Source organism: Ursus americanus, chromosome 12 (assembly GCF_024610735.1).
Source record: "Ursus americanus isolate L20-20 chromosome 12, mUrsAme1.1.p, whole genome shotgun sequence".
NCBI classification, from domain to species: domain Eukaryota; kingdom Metazoa; phylum Chordata; class Mammalia; order Carnivora; family Ursidae; genus Ursus; species Ursus americanus.
Window position 1 is genome coordinate 8,542,071 of NC_142138.1, and position 18,308 is coordinate 8,560,378.

The 18,308-nt window shown below is 35.7% G+C and overlaps 1 protein-coding gene and 1 long non-coding RNA gene across 4 annotated transcripts in view; both read right to left on the reverse strand.

Moving 5' to 3' along the window:
* Window positions 1-18,308, reverse strand: part of FAF1 (Fas associated factor 1) — a 483,547-nt gene that overhangs the window by 301,585 nt on the left and 163,654 nt on the right. The window lies entirely within an intron of this gene.
* LOC148109134 (uncharacterized) overlaps window positions 461-18,308 on the reverse strand; it is a 31,079-nt gene continuing 13,231 nt past the window's right edge. Inside the window, exon 2 of the long non-coding RNA XR_015726238.1 lies at window positions 461-15,422. This is a non-coding gene — a long non-coding RNA (uncharacterized LOC148109134). The remainder of the gene's footprint in view (window positions 15,423-18,308) is intronic.

Here is an 18,308-nt window from a genome sequence, read left to right on the forward strand (position 1 = left end):
AAGAAAGGAATGTGAGATAATTCATATTAATTGTAGCTATGGTCTTATTGTTCTATATTCGTTCTTATTTTTTATTTTATTATCTCTTTCTACCTTCATTTAAATTTATTATTTTTAGGTATTCAATTTCATTTCAACCCTTAGCTTAACTATAATCTGCATTTCACTGTTTGAGTGATTGCTCTTGGGTTTACAATTTGCATTTTTATTTATTTTTTAAGTAGGTTCCATGCCCGGTGGGGAGCCCAACACAGGGCTTGAACTCATGACCTTGAGATCAAGAGGTGAGCTGAATTATTGTTTGCACTAAAATCAGAGATTGCAAGTTATAGCCTGTAACTTAACGATCATTAAAGCAGTTTAAAATCTTGTGAATTTTCAGATGAATTAATACAGATTTTAAAAAGCTATGCCTTAAAATGAATTTTACAGTTTATAATTCACAATAAAAACAGCCTGGTTTGAAAAAAAAAAAAAGAGCTGAGCTGAAATCAAGAGTCAGACACTTAACCGACTGAGTCACCCAGGCACCCCAATATGCATTTTTAACTTAACACAGTCTGCCTTCAAATAATATAGGACTTGTCCTACAATAGTATACTTTATTCTCCTTTCCTATTTTTTGTGTTTTCATACATTTCCTTCTCCATAATTCATAAACACCACAATATACGGCAATTACTTTCACTTTTCAAATTTCAATCTTTTTAAAAAATTAAAAATAAAAAAATTTCTCGTATGTACCCAAATATTTACAGTTTCTGATGCTCTTCATTTAATTGTGTTGATCTAATTTTCCATCTGTTATCACTTCCTTTTAGCCTAAGGAACTTCCCTTAACACTTCTTATAGCTTCTGTTTGTGTGAAAAATACCTTTATTTAGTCTTCATTTCTGAAATATACTTTTGTTGGATATAGCAATCTAAGTTAACATTTTATTACTGTAGCACTTAAAAATATCACTGATTATCTCTTGGCTTGCACCGCTTCTGATAAAATGTCCATAATCATTATTTTTAAATGTTTCCCTATGTGCAATGTGTCTTTGTTTTCTCACCTCTACTTTCAAATTTTTTGTCCTACTGATTTTCAGCAATTTTATTATGATGTACCTTGATATGGTTTCCTTTGAGTTACTCCTGTTGGAGTTACTAAGCTGTTTATATCTCTCATAAAACTTGGGTGGTTTTCTGCTGTTCTTTCTTTAAAATTTCCCCCTTTCTAACTAGCCCCTCTAGTTCAGGAACTTTAATCACACATAGATTAGACCACTCTCTGTATCTCCCAAAGGTCACTCAGGCTCCATTCCACTATCCACCCATACTCCTACACACAGCAAAAATGCAAATACAAAATATATTTGCTGTGTGTACTTCACTTTGCATTGTTTTTATTACTATGTCCTCAAATTCATTGATCTTTTCTTCAACAGCACCTAACTTCTTAACTCCTTTTGGGTATTTTTTTTTTTTTTTTTTTTTTTTTTTTTTTGCAGATGTTATACTTTAACTCTAGAATTTCCATTTGGTTAATTTTCAGTATTTTTCATTTCTTTCCTCATTGCATTCTTGATTTCCTTTAAACTCTTAAGAATAGTTTAATAACTGTTTTTAAATCTTCTTTTCCTAATTCCATTATTTTTGCCACCGATGTACTTTTATTTTCAAATTTTTCTTCAGGTTATGAGTCACATTTGGCTACTTCTCATGTCTACTAGTTTTCAACTAAATACCATTCATCATGAAAATTACATTAATGAGTGTCTACATTTAGTGGTTTGCCTTTAAAGAGCATAGAAGTTTATTCTGACAGGCCCTTAGTTTTCACACATATGAGGTTGATCCTTTTTAGACTCCTTTACAACACTTTTTAGGATGGCTCTAAAGCAGCAATTCTCAAAAGTACGGTTCACAGATTCCTGGGATTTCTTGAGACTGTACAAAAGTAATGCTAAGTAAAACTGCTGGTACTTTATCACAAATCAAAGTAGTGGTGCTAATGAGAGCCTGGGTGACTCAGTCGGTTAAGTATGAGACACCTGATTTTGGCTCAGGTCATGATTTCAGGGTATGTCAAACTCCTCACACAATGTGGAGTCTGCTTGAGATTCTTTCTCTCCCTCTTCCTTGGCTTGGACTCTAAATAAATAAATAAAATCTTTTAAAAAAAGGAAAAAAGTAGTGGCGCCTGGGTGGTGTTGTCAGTTAAATGTCCAACTCTCGGTTTCAGTTCAGGTCATGATCTCAAGGTCATGAGATGGAGCCCCACGTTGGGCTCCACGCTCAGCCCTGTCTGCTTAAGACACTCTGTCCCTCTCCATCTGCCCCTTCCCCCCACTCCCGCTCGCTCTCAAATAAATAAATAATAATAAAAAAAAAGGTAGTGGTGCTAAGCTGAACTAATAGTCACTGTATTGTATCCTTCAACATAAAATATTTGTATTAAAGAAAAAAGCGATGATGTAACAAAAATTATTATTTGTATTAAATCCTGGTGCTTTTAATATGTGTGATGAAACTGGAAGTACCCATAAGGCATTTCTGCTACATACTAAAGTACAATCGCTGTTCTGAGAAAAAGGACATGTTTATGTGTGAGATGAACTCTTTTTTAAAGAACAGAATTTTTCCCTGAGCAAATGATGTCATGCTATGTTATTCAGACTTGACATTTTCTTAAAAAGGAACAAAGTAAGCCTGTCAATTGAAGGGAAACAAATGATAACTTTTTGTCAATGACAAAATTTGAGCCGTCAAACTAAATTCCAAATTTTTAAAAAATTTGTATATGTCATTATGAGCTTTACAACTTCTCCTTAAAATACTTTTTGTGAGATCAGTGATATTAACAAATGTGATTTACTGATACCATATAATGCCATGCATCAATATTTGGTTGATCTAACAAAGTGAACCAGTATTTTCCAAACAACTATTTTTTTTTACTCATTGTGGCATTATTTTTATTTTTTTATATTTTTATTTTATTTATTGACTTTTTAATTTATTTTTTTGGTGAACATTATTTACATTTTGTTTTTTTATCACCTGGTTACCCCACCTCCCACCCCCTCCCTTCTGTAACCCAATCAGTTTGGTTCCCAGAGTCCAGGATCTCTCATGGTTTGTCTCTCCCTCTGATTTCTTCCCATTCAGTTTTCCCTGCCTTCCCCTATGGTCCTCTGCACTATTACATTCCACATATGAGTGAAGCTGTAATTGTCTTTCTCTGCTCGACTTATTTCACTCAGCATTATCCCCTCCAGTTCCATCCATGTCGATGCAAATGGTCGGTATTCCTCCTTTCTGATGGCTGAATAATATTCCATTGACTATATGAACCACATCTTCTTTATCTATTCATCTGTTGAAGGACATCTCGGCTCCTTCCACAGTTTGGCTATTGTGGACGTTGCTGCTACGAACATTGGGATGCAGGTGCCCCTTCTTTTCACTACGTCTATATCTTTGGGGTAAATATCTAGTAGTGCAATTGCTGGGTTGTATGGTAGCTCTATTTTTAACGTCTTGAGGAACCTCTATACTGTTTTCCAGAGTGGCTGTACCAGCTTGCATTCCCACCAAGAGTGTAAGAGGGTTCCCCTTTCTCCACATCCCCGCCAATACCTGTTGTTTTCTGTCTTGTTAATTTTTGCCATTTTAACTGGTATAAGGTGATTTCTATTTCCCTGATGGCTAGTGATATTGAACATTTCTTCATGTGCCTGTTAGCCATTTGTATGTCTTCTTTGGAGAAGTGTCTGTTCATGTCTTCTGCCCACTTATTGACTGGATTATTTGTTTTTTGGGTGTTGAGTTTGAGAAGTTCTTTATAGATCTTGGACACCAACCCTAGATCTGTACGGTCATTTGCAAATATCTTCTCCCATTCCGTGGATTGTCTCTTAGTTTCGTTGACTGCTTCCTTTGCTGTGCAAAGCTTTTTATCTTGATGAAGTCCCAAAAGTTGATTTTTGCTTTTGTTTCCCTTGCCTTTAGAGACCTGTCTTGAAAGAGGTCACTGCGGCCAATGTCGAAGAGGTTACTGTCTATGTTCTCCTCTAGGATTTTCATGGATGCCAAAATACTCAACAAGATCCTAGCCAATAGAATCCAACAGTACATTAAAAGGATTATTCACCACGACCAGGTGGCGTTTATTCCTGGGATGCAAGCATGGTTCAACATTCACAAATCAATCAGTGTGATATATCACATTAACGAAAGAAGAGACAAGAACCATACAATCCTCTCAATTGACACAAAAAAAGCATTTGACAAAATATAGCATCCTTTCCTTAAAACTCTTCAAAGCATAGGGATAGAGGGAACATATCTCAATATCATAAAAGCCATCTATGAAAAGCCCACAGCGAGTATCATTCTCACTAGGGAAAAAACAGAGCTTTTCCCTTAAGGTCAGGAACATGACAGGGATGCCCACTCTCACCACTGTTGTTCAACACAGTACTAGAAGTCCTAGTCTCAGCAATCAGAAAACAAAAAGAAATAAAAAGTATTCAAATAGGCAAAGAAGAAGTCAAACTCTCACTCTTCCCAGATGACATGATACTTTATGTGGAAAACCCAAGAGACTCCACCCCCAAATTACTAGAACTCATACAGCAATTCAGCAACGTGGCAGGATACAAAATCAATGCACAGAAATCAGTTGCATTTCTATACACTAACAATGTCACTGAAGAAAGAGAAATCAAGGAATCGATCCCATTTACAACTGCACCAAAAACCGTAAGATACCTAGGAATAAACCTAGGTACCAAAGAGGTAAAGGATCTGTACTCTAAAAACTACAGAACACTTATGAAAGAAATTGAGGAAGACACAAAGAGATGGAAAACCACTCCATGCTCATGCATTGAAAGAATAAACATTGTGAAAATGTGTATGCTGCCCAGAGCAATCTACACATTCAGTGCAATCCCTATCAAAATACCACTGACATTTTTCACAGAGCTGGAACAAACAATCCTAAAATTTATATGGAACCAGAAGAGATCCCGAAAAGCCAAAGGGAAGAAAAAGAAAACCAAAGCTGGGGGCATCACAATGCCTGACTTCAAGCTATATTACAAAGCTGCAAACATCAAGACAGCATGGTATTGGCACAAAAACAGACACACAGATCAATGGAACAGAACAGAAAACCCAGAAATGGACTCTCAACTCTATGGTCAACTAATCTTCGACAAATCAGGAAAGAATATCCAATGGAAAAAAAGTCTCTTCGATAAAGGGTGCTGGGACAATCGGGCAGCCCATGCAGAAGAATGAAACTGGATCATTCTCTTACACCACACACAAAGATAAACCCAAATAACTATTTCACAGATATCAGAAAATCATACACTGACGCTGAATATTCCAGTGAATTTTAATATAACAATACCAAAATTCTGCTGATGTGGTTTCAGATTTTACATTGCCAATAACCTTTAAGAAATTATCACTTACCAAGGTTTGGTTGTAGTATCAAATAAGAATATCAAATAAAACTATAAGAATATTATCTGAAAAGGCTATTACAATACTCCTCCTTTCTCCAATTATATATCCGTTGGTGACACCATTTCTTCACATACTTCAACAGAAATAACATACTGCTACAGAATGAATAAAGTAGCAGATCTAAGAATCTAGCTGCCTTCTACAATAGACAGACATTGAATAGTTCGCAAAAAATGTAAAACAATGCCCCCTTTCTCACTATCTTTTTATTTTGTAAAAGTAATTCTTTTTCATGAAAACTCTTGTTTATGTCAACATGTAATGAGTTCTATTTTGTTATTTACTAATTAATATTTTTTAAATTTCTCAGTTTTAATTAACAGAAAATATTCCTCTGGAGTCTCTACTGTCCTATATGTTCTACAGAGTCTCCTTCCTCTGCCTGGAAGGAATTTAATAGTCTCTAACTCTACCTGTGAGCTCAAGGAATTCTTCAAGTTAGCCTATGATGTGCAGATTACTACTCAGCCAAAGATTTGAGGGGATCACAATCCAGACTTCTGGAGTTTTTCTGCATGTAGCTCTCTTTTCTCTAGTATTCTGCCCAGAACATTCCAGTCATCTCAGCATCATGGATCTCCGAGCTCTTTTTTTTCATCTCAACAACACTATTAGGTTCTGCTTGGGTTCCCTTCCTGTAAAAAACAGTCTAGAAATTTCCTCCAAGCAGAAATCAGAGGAAAACTATTGAGCTTACCTGTTTGCTTCCCTTTTCTCAGGGATCATGGGTCTATTATGTTGCCTGTTGTCCAATACCTAAAGATAGTTGTTTCATGTATTTTGTCCAGTGTTATGGGTGCTTTCAGCAGGCACCACACCAGTTATTCCATTAGGGGCAGAAACAGAAATTCTTATAATTTTTATTTCTCAAAGTTACTGCCAACAAAAATCCCAATGTTTTCCCAGGTTTGAAAAAGTTTCACAAAAATTAACCAATCAGAGATGTAGCTCATAAAAGCATATTCAGCTATTGTTAGGCACATGAATTCTATTTTACACGATAATGTGTAATGTTGGAAATTATGATGTTTTATATTCATATGGTTTTATTTAACATGAACCATAAATTATTTCATCTATCAATTTATACTATACATTAATAAGGATATTACAAATATTGCTCTGAGTATAATTATCTTTGCTTTTTTTTAATTTAAAGATTTATCTGAGGGGTGCCTGGGTGGCTCAGTCAGTTAAGCATCTGCCTTCAGCTCAGGTCATGATCCCGGGTTCCTGGGACCAAGTTCCATATCAGGTTCCCTGCTCAGTAGGGAGCCTGCTTCTCCCTCTGCCCCTCCCCCTGCTCATGCTTTCTCTCTGTTTCTCTCATAAATAAGATCTTAAAAAAAAAAACACCTTTTAAAAGGAAAAATATTTATTTGAGAGAGAGACAGAGAACATGGTTGGGGTGCGGAGCAGTAGGAGAAGGAAAATATCCTCAAGCAGACTCCCTGCTGAGTGCTGAGCCTAATGCGGGGCTTAATTCCAGGACCCTAATATCATGACCTGAGCCAAAATCAAGAGTCGGACACTCAAATGACTGAGCCACCCAGGCACTCCATTTTGCTTAACAGTAATATTTCTCTAGTTTTCCAGTTTCTGTGACGAAAAAGCTACAAAGAAAAAGGAAAGAAAAAAAAGACTACCTCAAACCATAGTCAGCAGTTAGTCTAAACAGATTTTGGCCTGCCCAACAGAGAAATAATTGGCAAGAGGTCACTTAGTCTGCTACACTACAATAAACTGAAAACAGATTTATAAAGTTTATCTGCCATTTAAATGCCTAAGAAACAGACATTTTATATAGCTGTTTTAATCTTCCTTTCAATTCCCAAGTTTTAACAAATACATTGTCTATAGAATTTGCTACCTTCTTTCAAGTCACTTGGAAGGAATATGTACTTTTAAACTTTTATAGTTTGTAAAGGCAACTAAATGTGGGGGGAAGAAAAAGAGGATTCTATCAATATAAAGCCAATGGCTATTAATATATTCCAATTAATTCCTCTCAGAGGAAAATATGTAGTAAAAATTGGATATGGGACTGTATTAACAACTTCCAAGCAGAATACAGCACATTGTTGCAATTCTAGGATCACTAGGATAAAATGCATTATCCCAGTTCGATCACTAGGTAACTATTATTAAGGCAAATTATAGGCTCTCTCTGGGCCTCAAATTCCACATTAATTTAAAAAAAAAAAGCTATGAATACACTTCATATTAATGATGCCTGTTGCCACCTGTTGCCATTTTTTTAATTAAAAAATGACAGCACAAGGTGGCGCCAAAAAATTAAAACTGCCCCCAAAAGAAAAATGATAGCCTATTTCAGCAGACACAATAAGGAAATTAAACCTGTCACCTAGAAGAAACAAAATGTGTGATAATGTATCATGGATTTTTCTGAAGCACAATCCTCAAAAGTGAATTTCCTCCCCCTTTATTCCACTAACATGTTTATAAGTCAGAAATCTTTCAGTGCTTCCAATCATTTCCTTATTTCAAACATTGTAAGCTACTAGTCCCTACAATACTTGTTTGAACTATGAAAGCTATTTCTGAGAAAAATCCAATTCAGATTCTGTATAAGAAGCAGCACATTGGACTTGTAAGGCTAGACAGGACCCATCTGAGAGGCTGTTTAAAACTGCTCTGAAATAAGACTTACCCAAGAATAAGTAGGACTTTTAATGGCAAAGATTACAAGGCAATGCTCTACTGCTTCACCCTCTATACCACATTCTAATCTCACAGATTCAAGGACGCAGCCCCTGCAAACTTGCTGCTCAAACATATAAATCTGAACAAAAAGATCATTAACATAACACATATAATTATCAAAAGAATCATAAATATGTGAATATTTAGGGGTTCAGAGACAAAAGGATTCCAGAAAAAGGTTATTTATAGTGTGTCACGGGGTCCTACAGGAGCCTGAGAGTACATCCAACAATGCATATAAACACTCTTGCAGACTACTATAAAAGCTAATGTTGTGTTTGTGAGATTAAATGGCGTAAGTCTTTATTTCCCCCAAACATCAATGTTCCCCTGAACATTGAAAGAAACCTGAAGATTATAATTAATAGGTAAGGGAAGTATGTAAAGTAAGTTTTTAGGGAGCAAAAGTTCTAGTCATTTATGAAGCATACTGTTGAATAAAGATAATCATAGTTTTGTGAGTGTGGTTGCTATTTACATCTTTGCTTCTTGTACTATAGAGCCTTTGCCCAAATAAAGACACTTTGTGTATGCCATCCATACAAGAAAATTGTTTTAAGTTTAGTGGAAACAGACTGGGCTGAACATCAAAAGACATTCACTATCTATTCTGGGGTCTACTAACTACTATGGGACCATGGCAGGGCAGCCTCCCTGAGTTTTAAGTTTTTGTTTCTATAATATAAAGCAGCTAGACTAAATGGCCTTTAAGGGCTCTTCCAGATCTAAAACCTCATTTCCATGTTATATCTACAAAGTGTAAGGCATTAAGATTGACTCAGAAGAATACAAAAACTGAATAATAAGTCAGGATGGGAAGGGCTTCCTAATTACCAATATAAAGGGAAAAACTATGAAGGAAGTTCAACATTTTCAAAATAAAAAACTTCCTTCTCTCCAAAAGCACAATAAAATAAAAATGTAAATTGGGAAAATACTTGCAAAACAGGTAATGAATAAAAGGATAATCTCATTCATATAAAAAGGCCTTATAAATTAAAATTTTTAAGCCAGTAGCAACATATAAACTCACATATAAAAGAGCCAATAAGCCCACTGAAGTATTAACTCATTAGTGGTGAAAGAAAAGTGAATTGAAAACAAAAGATATCATTTATTTCCAATCTGGCAAAGCTTTTTTTTTTTCTTTTCTTTATTGTGGTAAAATATACATACCATAAAATGCACCACTCTAACCATTCTAAAGTGTGCAGTTCAGTGGCATTAAGTATGTTCACACTGTACAACTCACCACTATCCATCTCCAGAATGTACTCATCACCCCACACTATGACTCTGTACCCAATAAACAATAACTCCCTATTCCAACCTTCCCCAATCCCTCGTAACTACTATTCTACTTGCTAGAATTTGACTATTATCAGTATTATAAGTGGAATAATATATATTTGTCTTTTTGTGTCTGGCTTATGTAGCGTATCTTCATTTGCCATCCACGTTGTAGCATATGGCAGAATTTCATTCCTTTTAAAGGCTGAATATTCTATTGTATGTATATACCACATTTTGCCTATCCATTTATCAGCCAATGGTCCCTAGGGATGCTTTTCTCTTTTTTTTTTTTTAAGATTTATTTGAGAGAGAGAGCATGAGAGCGAGTGAGCACGCACATGTAAGCAGGGAGAGGGCCACAGGGAGAGGGAGAGGGAGAGAATCTCAAGCAGACTCCCCATTGAGCATGGAGCCCCATTGCAGGGCTCAATCCCACAACCCCAAGATCATGACCCGAGCCAAAATCAAGGGTTGGATGCCTAACCAACTAAGCCACCCAGGCACCCTGCAATGCTTCTTCTTGTTCTATTCTTCTGTAAATGTCCCTGCTTTCAATTCTTTGGGGTATATATTCAGAAATGGGATTGATGGATTATATGGTAATTCTGTGTTTGATTTTTCAAGGAACTGCCATATGTGTCCCCAATGGTTGCACCATTTTATACTCCCTCCAGCAGTGAATGTGGGTTCCAAATTCTCCATATCTTTACCAACTCTTGTTACTTCCTGTTGTTTTGATAATAGTAATCTTGGGTGTGAAATGGTATCTAATTTTGGTTTGATTTGCATTTCCTTCCCTAATGATTCATAATGTTCAACATATTTTCATGTACTTATTGGCCATCTGTATATCTTCTTGGGAGAAATATCTACTCAAGTCCTTTGCTCATTTGTTTTGTTTCATTTTTATTTATTTATTTAATTTTTTAATTAAATTTTTATTTAAATTCAATCTAGTTAACATATACTATATTATTAGTTTCGGGGGTAGAATTTAGTGATTCATCAGCTGCATACAACACCCAGTGCTCACTACATCAAGTGCCCTCCTTAATGCCCATCACCCAATTACCCCATCCCCCCATCCACCTACCCTCCAGAAACCCTCCATTTGTCTCCTGTAGTTAAGAGTCTCTTATGGTTTGCCTCCCTCTCTGTTTTCATCTTATTTTATTTTGCCTTCCCTTCCCCTATGTTCATCTGTTTTGTTTCTTAAATTCTACATATGAGTGAATGCATATGGTATTTTGTCTTTCTCAGACTGACTTATTGATTAGCATAATATCCTCTAGTTCCATCCACATCATTGCAAATCACAAGATTTCATTCTTTTGATGGCTGAGTAATATTCCATTGTGTACACACACACACACACACACACACACACACACACTACTTCTTCATTATCCATTCATCTGTTGATGGACAGCTGGGCTCTTACCATAGCTTGGCTATGATAGACACTGCTACTATAAACACTGGGGTGCATGTGCCCCTTCAAATCACTACATTTGTATCCTTTGGATAAATACCTAGTAGTGCAATCCCTGGGTCATTGGGTAGCTCTATTTTTAACTTCTTGAGGAACTTCCATATTGTTTTCCAGTGTGGCTGCACCAGTTTCCATTCCCACCAACAGTGTTAAAAGTGTTTCCCTTTCCCCGCAACCTCACCAACATCTGTTGTTTACTGAGCTGTTCATTTTGGCCATTCTGACAGGCATGAAGTGGTATCTCAGTGTGTTTTGATTTGTATTTCCCTGATGCCAAGTGATGTGGAGCATTTTTTCATGTGTCGGTTGGCCATCTGAATGTCTTGTTTGGAAAAGTGTCTGTTCATGTCTTCTGCCCATTTCTTGACTGGATTTTTTTGGGGGGGTGTTGAGTTTGATAAGTTCTTTATAGATTCTGGATACTAGCCCTTTATCTGATAAGACATTTGCACATATCTTCTGCCATTCTGTAGATTGTCCTTTAGTTTTGTCAACTATTTCTTTGCTGTGCAAACACTTTTTATCTTGATGAGGTCCCAATAGTTCATTGTTGCTTTTGTTTCTCTTGCCTTTGGAGATGTGTCTAGCCAGAAGTTGCTGTGTCCAAGGTCAAAGAGGTTGCAGCCTGCAATCTCCTCTAGGGTTATGAAGGATTCCTGTCTCATATTTAGGTCTTTCATCCATTTTGACTTTATTTTTGTGTATGGTGTAAGTGGTCCAGTTTCATTCTTTCGCATGTTGCTGTCCAATTTCCCAGCACCATTTATTGAAGAGACTTTTTTCCATTGGATATTCCTTCCTGCTTTGTCAAAGATTAGTTGACCATAGAGTTGAGGGTCCATTTCTTGGGCCATCTGTTCCATTGATCTATGTATCTGTTTTTGTGCCAGTACCATACTGTCTTGATGATTACAGCTTTGTAATACAGCTTCAAGTCTGGAATTGTGAGGCCTCCAGCTTTGTTTTTCTTTTTCAACTTTCCTTTGGCTATTCAGGGTCTTTTCTGGCTCCATACAAATTTAAGGATTGTTTGTTCCAGTTCTATAAAAAATACTGATGGTATTTTGAGAAGTATTGCATTGAATGTGTAGATTGCTTTGGGTAGCATACACATTTTAACAAGAACATTTGTTTTTCCAATCCATGAGCATGTTTTTCCATTTCTGTCTTCCTCAATTAGTTTTCTATAGCTTCTAGAGTACAGATCCTTTACCTCCTTGGTTAGGTTAATTCCTAGGTATTTCATGGTTTTTGGTGCAATTGTAAATGGGATCGATTCCTTGATTTCTCTTTCTGCTGCTTCATTGTTAGTGTGTACAAATCCAGCTAACTTCTGTACATTGATTTTATATCCTGAGACTTTGCTGAATTCCTGTATCAGTTCTAGCAAGTTTGGGATGGAGTCTTTGGGTTTTCTACATGGAGTATCATGTCAACGGTGAAGAGTGAAAGTTTGATGACTTCTTTGCTGATTTGGATGCCTTTTATTTCTTTTTGTTGTCTGACTGCTGAGGTTAAGACATCCAGGACTATGTTGAACAACAATGGGGAGATAGTAGCTAACAGGATCCAACAGTACATCAAAAGGATTATTCACCACAACCAAGTGGGATTTATTCTTGGGTTGCAAGGGTGGTTCAACATCCACAAATCAATCAATGTGATATACCACATTAACAAAAGAAAAGACAAAACCCATATGATCCTCTCAATAGATGCAGAAAAAGCATTTGACAAAATACAGCATTCTTTCCTCACAAAAACTCTCTTCGGTATAGGGATAGAAGGAACATATCTGAATATAATAAAAGTCATTTACGAAAACCCACAGTGAATATCATCCTCAGCAGGAAAAAACTGAGAGCTTTTCCCCTAAGGTCAGGAACACAACAGGAATGTTTACTCTCACCTTTGCCCGTTTTTTTTAAATTATTTTTTACTGAGATATAATTGACCTATAACATTGTATAAGTATAAAGTGTTAATTTGACATATTTATATACTGGAATTTGATTACCATTTTAACAACTCTATCAGGTCACAATTATTTCTTTTTTGTGGTGGGAACAATTTCAATTGGATTGTTTGTGAATTTTTTTGTTGGTGAGTTGTAGTTCTTTATATATTTTATATATTCTGGATACTAAACCCTTATCAGAGATATGATTTGCAAGTATTTTCTACCATTCTGTAGGTTGCCTTCTCATTCTGTAGGTAGAATCCTTTATGCATACAAATTTTTACTTTTGATGAAGTCCAGTTCACTTACTTTTCCCTTTCCTTCCCGTGTTTTGGTATCACATACAAGAAATCATTGCCAAACCAATGTCATGAAGCTTCTCCCTTATATTTTGTTATAAGAGTTTTAGAGTTTGAGCTCTTATGTTTAGGTCTTTGAGGGTTTTTTTTTAATATCATAAATTGTTGGCAATAATAAACTAGTACACTACTGATGGCAATTTAAACTAGTAAGACTACTCTAAAGAGTAATTTGGTAGAATATGCCTAAAACTTCAAAAATGGGTATGCTGTCTCATGTAGAATTGCACCTCTAGGCATCTATATTAAGAAAAATAATCACAGAGGTTCAACAAAGTTCACTCCAGTATATTACAGTAAAAGATCAGGAATGGAGGGGAACTCAAATAGCAAAAAGGAAGCGGTCCAATAAATCATAGTTCAGGCTTTTAAAACTATACTTCAAGAGTATTTTATAACACAGAAAATGATCATGCTATAATACTACAAATGAAAAAGGCAGATTATGAAACATTAAATATAATCCATCTCAATTTTGTAAAATATACATTTATACAATAGACATAGAATGAAACGAACTAAGTGCAACAAAATGTTAACTGTAGTTAAATGTAGACTTATTGACAATTTTTACTTTTTTCATATTTTGTCTATTTCGAAAATTTTCTACAGTGAACAATGGAGCAGGAATGGACTGGAAATGAAGTATTTATAAACAGAGAGGAACAATTTCTATTCCAGGACTCAATAAAGAAAGGGTAAGGAAAGAAACTAATATCTACTGAAAGGCATTCTTCTAAGTGCCAGATTTTAAACATGTATATTGGGCAGCACAGGGAACTCATTATAGATTTTAGCAAGAAAGTCTAGCAAAGACTTGAATGGGGAACAGAAAAGATAAAACCTATTAGCAGAAGATATTAAAATAGCAAGACAAGAAATAGTGAATAAAAGCATAAACTGCCAATGTTGATAATGGAAAAGGTGATACACAAGACAGAAATCTGCGAAAAAGATTCTGCAGCACTGTCTCTCAAGATGTAGTTCTTGAATCACCTATGTTGTTTGTTTTTAAAAATGCAGATTTGTGGGTTCTACTCCATTACAGAGTTAGAATCTAAATCTATGGGATTCAGCCCAGGACTTACACATTTAATCAGCCCCTCAACTCCCTCTGTAGTTGACTTTTATGCACACAATATTAGAAACACTCCTACGAAGTTTAGCAACTTGTAGAAGCTGAGAAGAAGAAGGATGGATGAATAAAAGAAATGGCTTAATTTTCAAGCATATTGGTAACCAGCTCCATGTTGCTACAGGCTCTACATGTTCTGTGGCAAACAACATCGACGCTTCATTCTAGTTTAACTTAATAATCACTTCTGCCTAAAGGTAGCTTTTCGCCTTACTATCCAACTGCTTAATTTGTCCTCTTGGGATGGTATTTTATTAATGTCTCAAGCTGCTTACATTAAAGAGCTTAAAACATTTTAATGTCAAGCCTATCCTTAAGAGCTAGAAGAGCACTTGGGAAATAATAGGCACACAATGAAATGAGAAATGGGTGCTTATAAGGGAAGGAAAGTTGTAAGGCTAGAAACGTAGGATAAGAGCAGATAGGAAAGGGTGTATGTATGTGTGTGTGTGTGTGTGTGTGTATATATATATATATACATCTCAATCAATCGAGCTAATCAGCTTGACCTTATCCTAAAAGGGTGTAGTTCGATGAAATGGGATTTGACAAATGCATACCCCTGTGAAAGAACCACCACAATCAAGATAAAGAACATTTCCATAACCGTGAAATGTTCCCTCGTATTCCCGTTTATGGTCAATCCCCTCCCCTATCCCTAACTCCTAGCAACCACTAATCTGATTTCATTAACTAGTTTAGACTTTTCAGAAAATTATATAAATGAAATTACATAGATTCCTTTTTGTGTCTGCCTCCTTTCATTTAGCATAATATTTCAAGATTCATTCATTGTTACCTGCACTGGTAGTTTATTCCTTGTTATTGCTAAGTAGCATGGCATTGCATGGTCGTACCACAGTTGTTTATCCATTCATCAGTTGATGGACAACTTGAGGTATTTTCAGCTTGGGGCCATTATGAATAAAGCTGCAATGAATATTCACGTACAAGTCAAAGATTTTCTTGCACAAATTCTAGAATTTCATCTCTTACACTTAGGTTTGTGAATTTTTTGGGGTTAATTTTAGTATGTAGTGTCAGGGTTAAGTTGCTACTGCTGTTTTTTTTTTTTTTTTTCCCTGCATTTGGATGTCCAATTGTGCCAGCTCCATTTGTTAAAAAGACTATCTATTCCTATAGAGTTGAATTAACTTGGCAAGTTGTAAAAAGCTAACCAGGTAAATACAGGGTCTATTTCTGGACTCTCTACTCTGCCTCAATGACCTATTTGTCTATCTTTCTTTGCAAAAAACATATTGTCATGGCTACTATCTTACAATCAGTCTTAAAATTATGTAGTATGGAGACATCCAAGTTTCTTCTTTTTCAAAACCGTTTTAACTATTTTACACCATCTTCATTTTAACATAAATATTAGAATCAACTCATCATGGGATGCCTGGGTAGCTCAGTTGGTTAAGTGTCTGCCTTCAGCTCAGGTCATGATCCCAGGGTCCTGAGATCAAGTCCTGCATCAGGCTCTTTGCTCAGCAGGGAGTCTGCTTCTCCCTCTGCCTGCCACTCCCCTGCTGGTGCACTTGCTTGCTCTCTCTGACAAATAAATAAATACTACCTTAAAAAAAAAAAAAAGAATCAACTCATCAGTATCCTATTTTTAAAAAGCTGGAATTTTTATTGGAATTACACTGATTTTACAGATTCATGTGAGGAAAAATGACATTTTAACAATATTGTGTCTTACAATCCATGAACATGACAATACTCCATTTATTTAGTTTTTAAATTTTTCTCAGCAATGTTTTATAGTTTTTAGTGTAAGACCTTGCATATTCTTTGCTAAATTTATCCCTAAGTCATTTTTTTAAATGATACTATAAAAAAGTATTTTTTAAATTTTAGTTTCCGACTGTTCATTGCAGTGTAAAGATTACTGATTTGTGTATACTGACTTTGTATCTTATGACTATGCTAAATTCAATTATTTCTAGTAGCTTTTTTTTGGAGATTCTTGAGGGTTTTCTACATTGATTATTCTGTCATTTTCGAATGACAATGATGCTTTGAATGACAATGTTGAATAGAAGTGGTAGGAGTGAACATTCTTGCCTTGTTCTCAATCTTAGGGTGAAAGGATTCAATCTTTCAACACTAAGTATGCTAAGTGTAGGATTTTTATAAATGTCTTTTATCAGGCTTGAGGAATCTCTTTTATTTCTAATTTTGGAGAGTTCTTTTCAAATGGACACTGAATTTTGTTAAATGCTTTTTCTATGTGCTGAAATAATCATATGGCTTTTCTTTTTTAACCTGTTGATAAGGTACATTAAATTATTTTCAATCACAGGAGAGACATGATTATATTTATAGTTTTGAGAGATCACTTAACATAAGCTGCAAATTATTCCTTATAAATTGATTTTATCTATATCCTTCACTAGAGTGTAAGTTTTATGAAGACAAATAACCATGCCTGTTTTCTTCTCCATTCTATATCTAGGCTTGAATACAGTGCCTGGATCAGAGTAGAAAATACTTATTGAGTGAATAAACAAATGTGTAAACAAATACAAGTACAGCAAGAGCACTGAAGAATCTGCTAGAGTGGAGAAAAACTAGAGGTAGAGAAAATAATTAGGAGGCTATCTGACTGAGGGTTGGTATTTCTACAACAGAACAGTTAAGTGGTAAAGGATCTAATCTGATAAGGAAAAACAAAATAAACAAAAATTTCAAGCTTTCTACATGCTTAAGAATCCTGGAGAAATTTTGGTTGATGTTAGTTTATATCAGGGTTTGAGTTATTGTAATGACCAAGCCAAGAAAAGAGGGCTAGGTAATTTGTTCTATTTTTCTTGGGTTATCACATATCCTTGAATTAACCTAAATCTTTGTATTTTGGGACCAAGAATTAAATAAAGTATGGCTATGTCTCTTTGGTCCTCACCAAACTCAAACCTATTTTCCAAGCTTATATAAAAAAGTTTCCAAACCAAATCTATTAATGGGATAGTCTAATATCCTCTAATGGCATAAATGACTTAAAGGGGGAGAGGGTTGGGAGAGAAGTGGAGGGAAGAGGATCAGCTCAAAAGTACATCAATCCTAAAATACCAAGATGCACTAAGTTTTTACAAGAGATTGTTGGGTTGACAGAAGAAGTAATAACTAGCAATGCCATAAATCTTCCTATAGCTTTCTCTTCTCTAGACTCCAGTCCACTAAGATGGCAAACAAGTTGGTCTAAGAAAAGCAAGTAGAACAGTCTGAACTAATCAGAAATTCAAGCTATACAGGAGTTAGGAATGTAGAAAAGGAAGTCCTTAGCAAGAAAACACTGCAAACTAAAAGAAAGGAAGAGGAACAGGATAAGATTGGGGCAGGGGGGAGATACAGGGACAGGGAGAGAGACTCTTAAGCAGGCTCCATGCCCAGCACAGAGCCTGACGTGGAGCTTGTCCCTCTGCTCCTGCCCTCCCCCGCTTGTGTTCTCTCTCTCTCTCATACAGGAGCTTCATCTCCTGACATCATGACCTGAGCGGAAATCAAGACTTGGACGCTCAACCAAGTGAGCCATCTAGGTGCCCCATGGATAAGATATTTTTAACCTAAAAGTTTTAGTATTAGACCATCGCTAATCCCATTATTCTACAAAGGCATTCAACAAATATTTTATTAATGCTGACTATTGCCAAGCACCAAGCACAATATAAAAATAAGAAGAAATTATGTCTGTCTTTAAAGAACTCACAGTCTAACATAAAGACAGACTTGTTGAGAAACCATGAAACAATTGCTTTACAAAGATAAATAGAGTGAGCACAGGGCAGGAAGTAATACCAGTCATCATCTCAC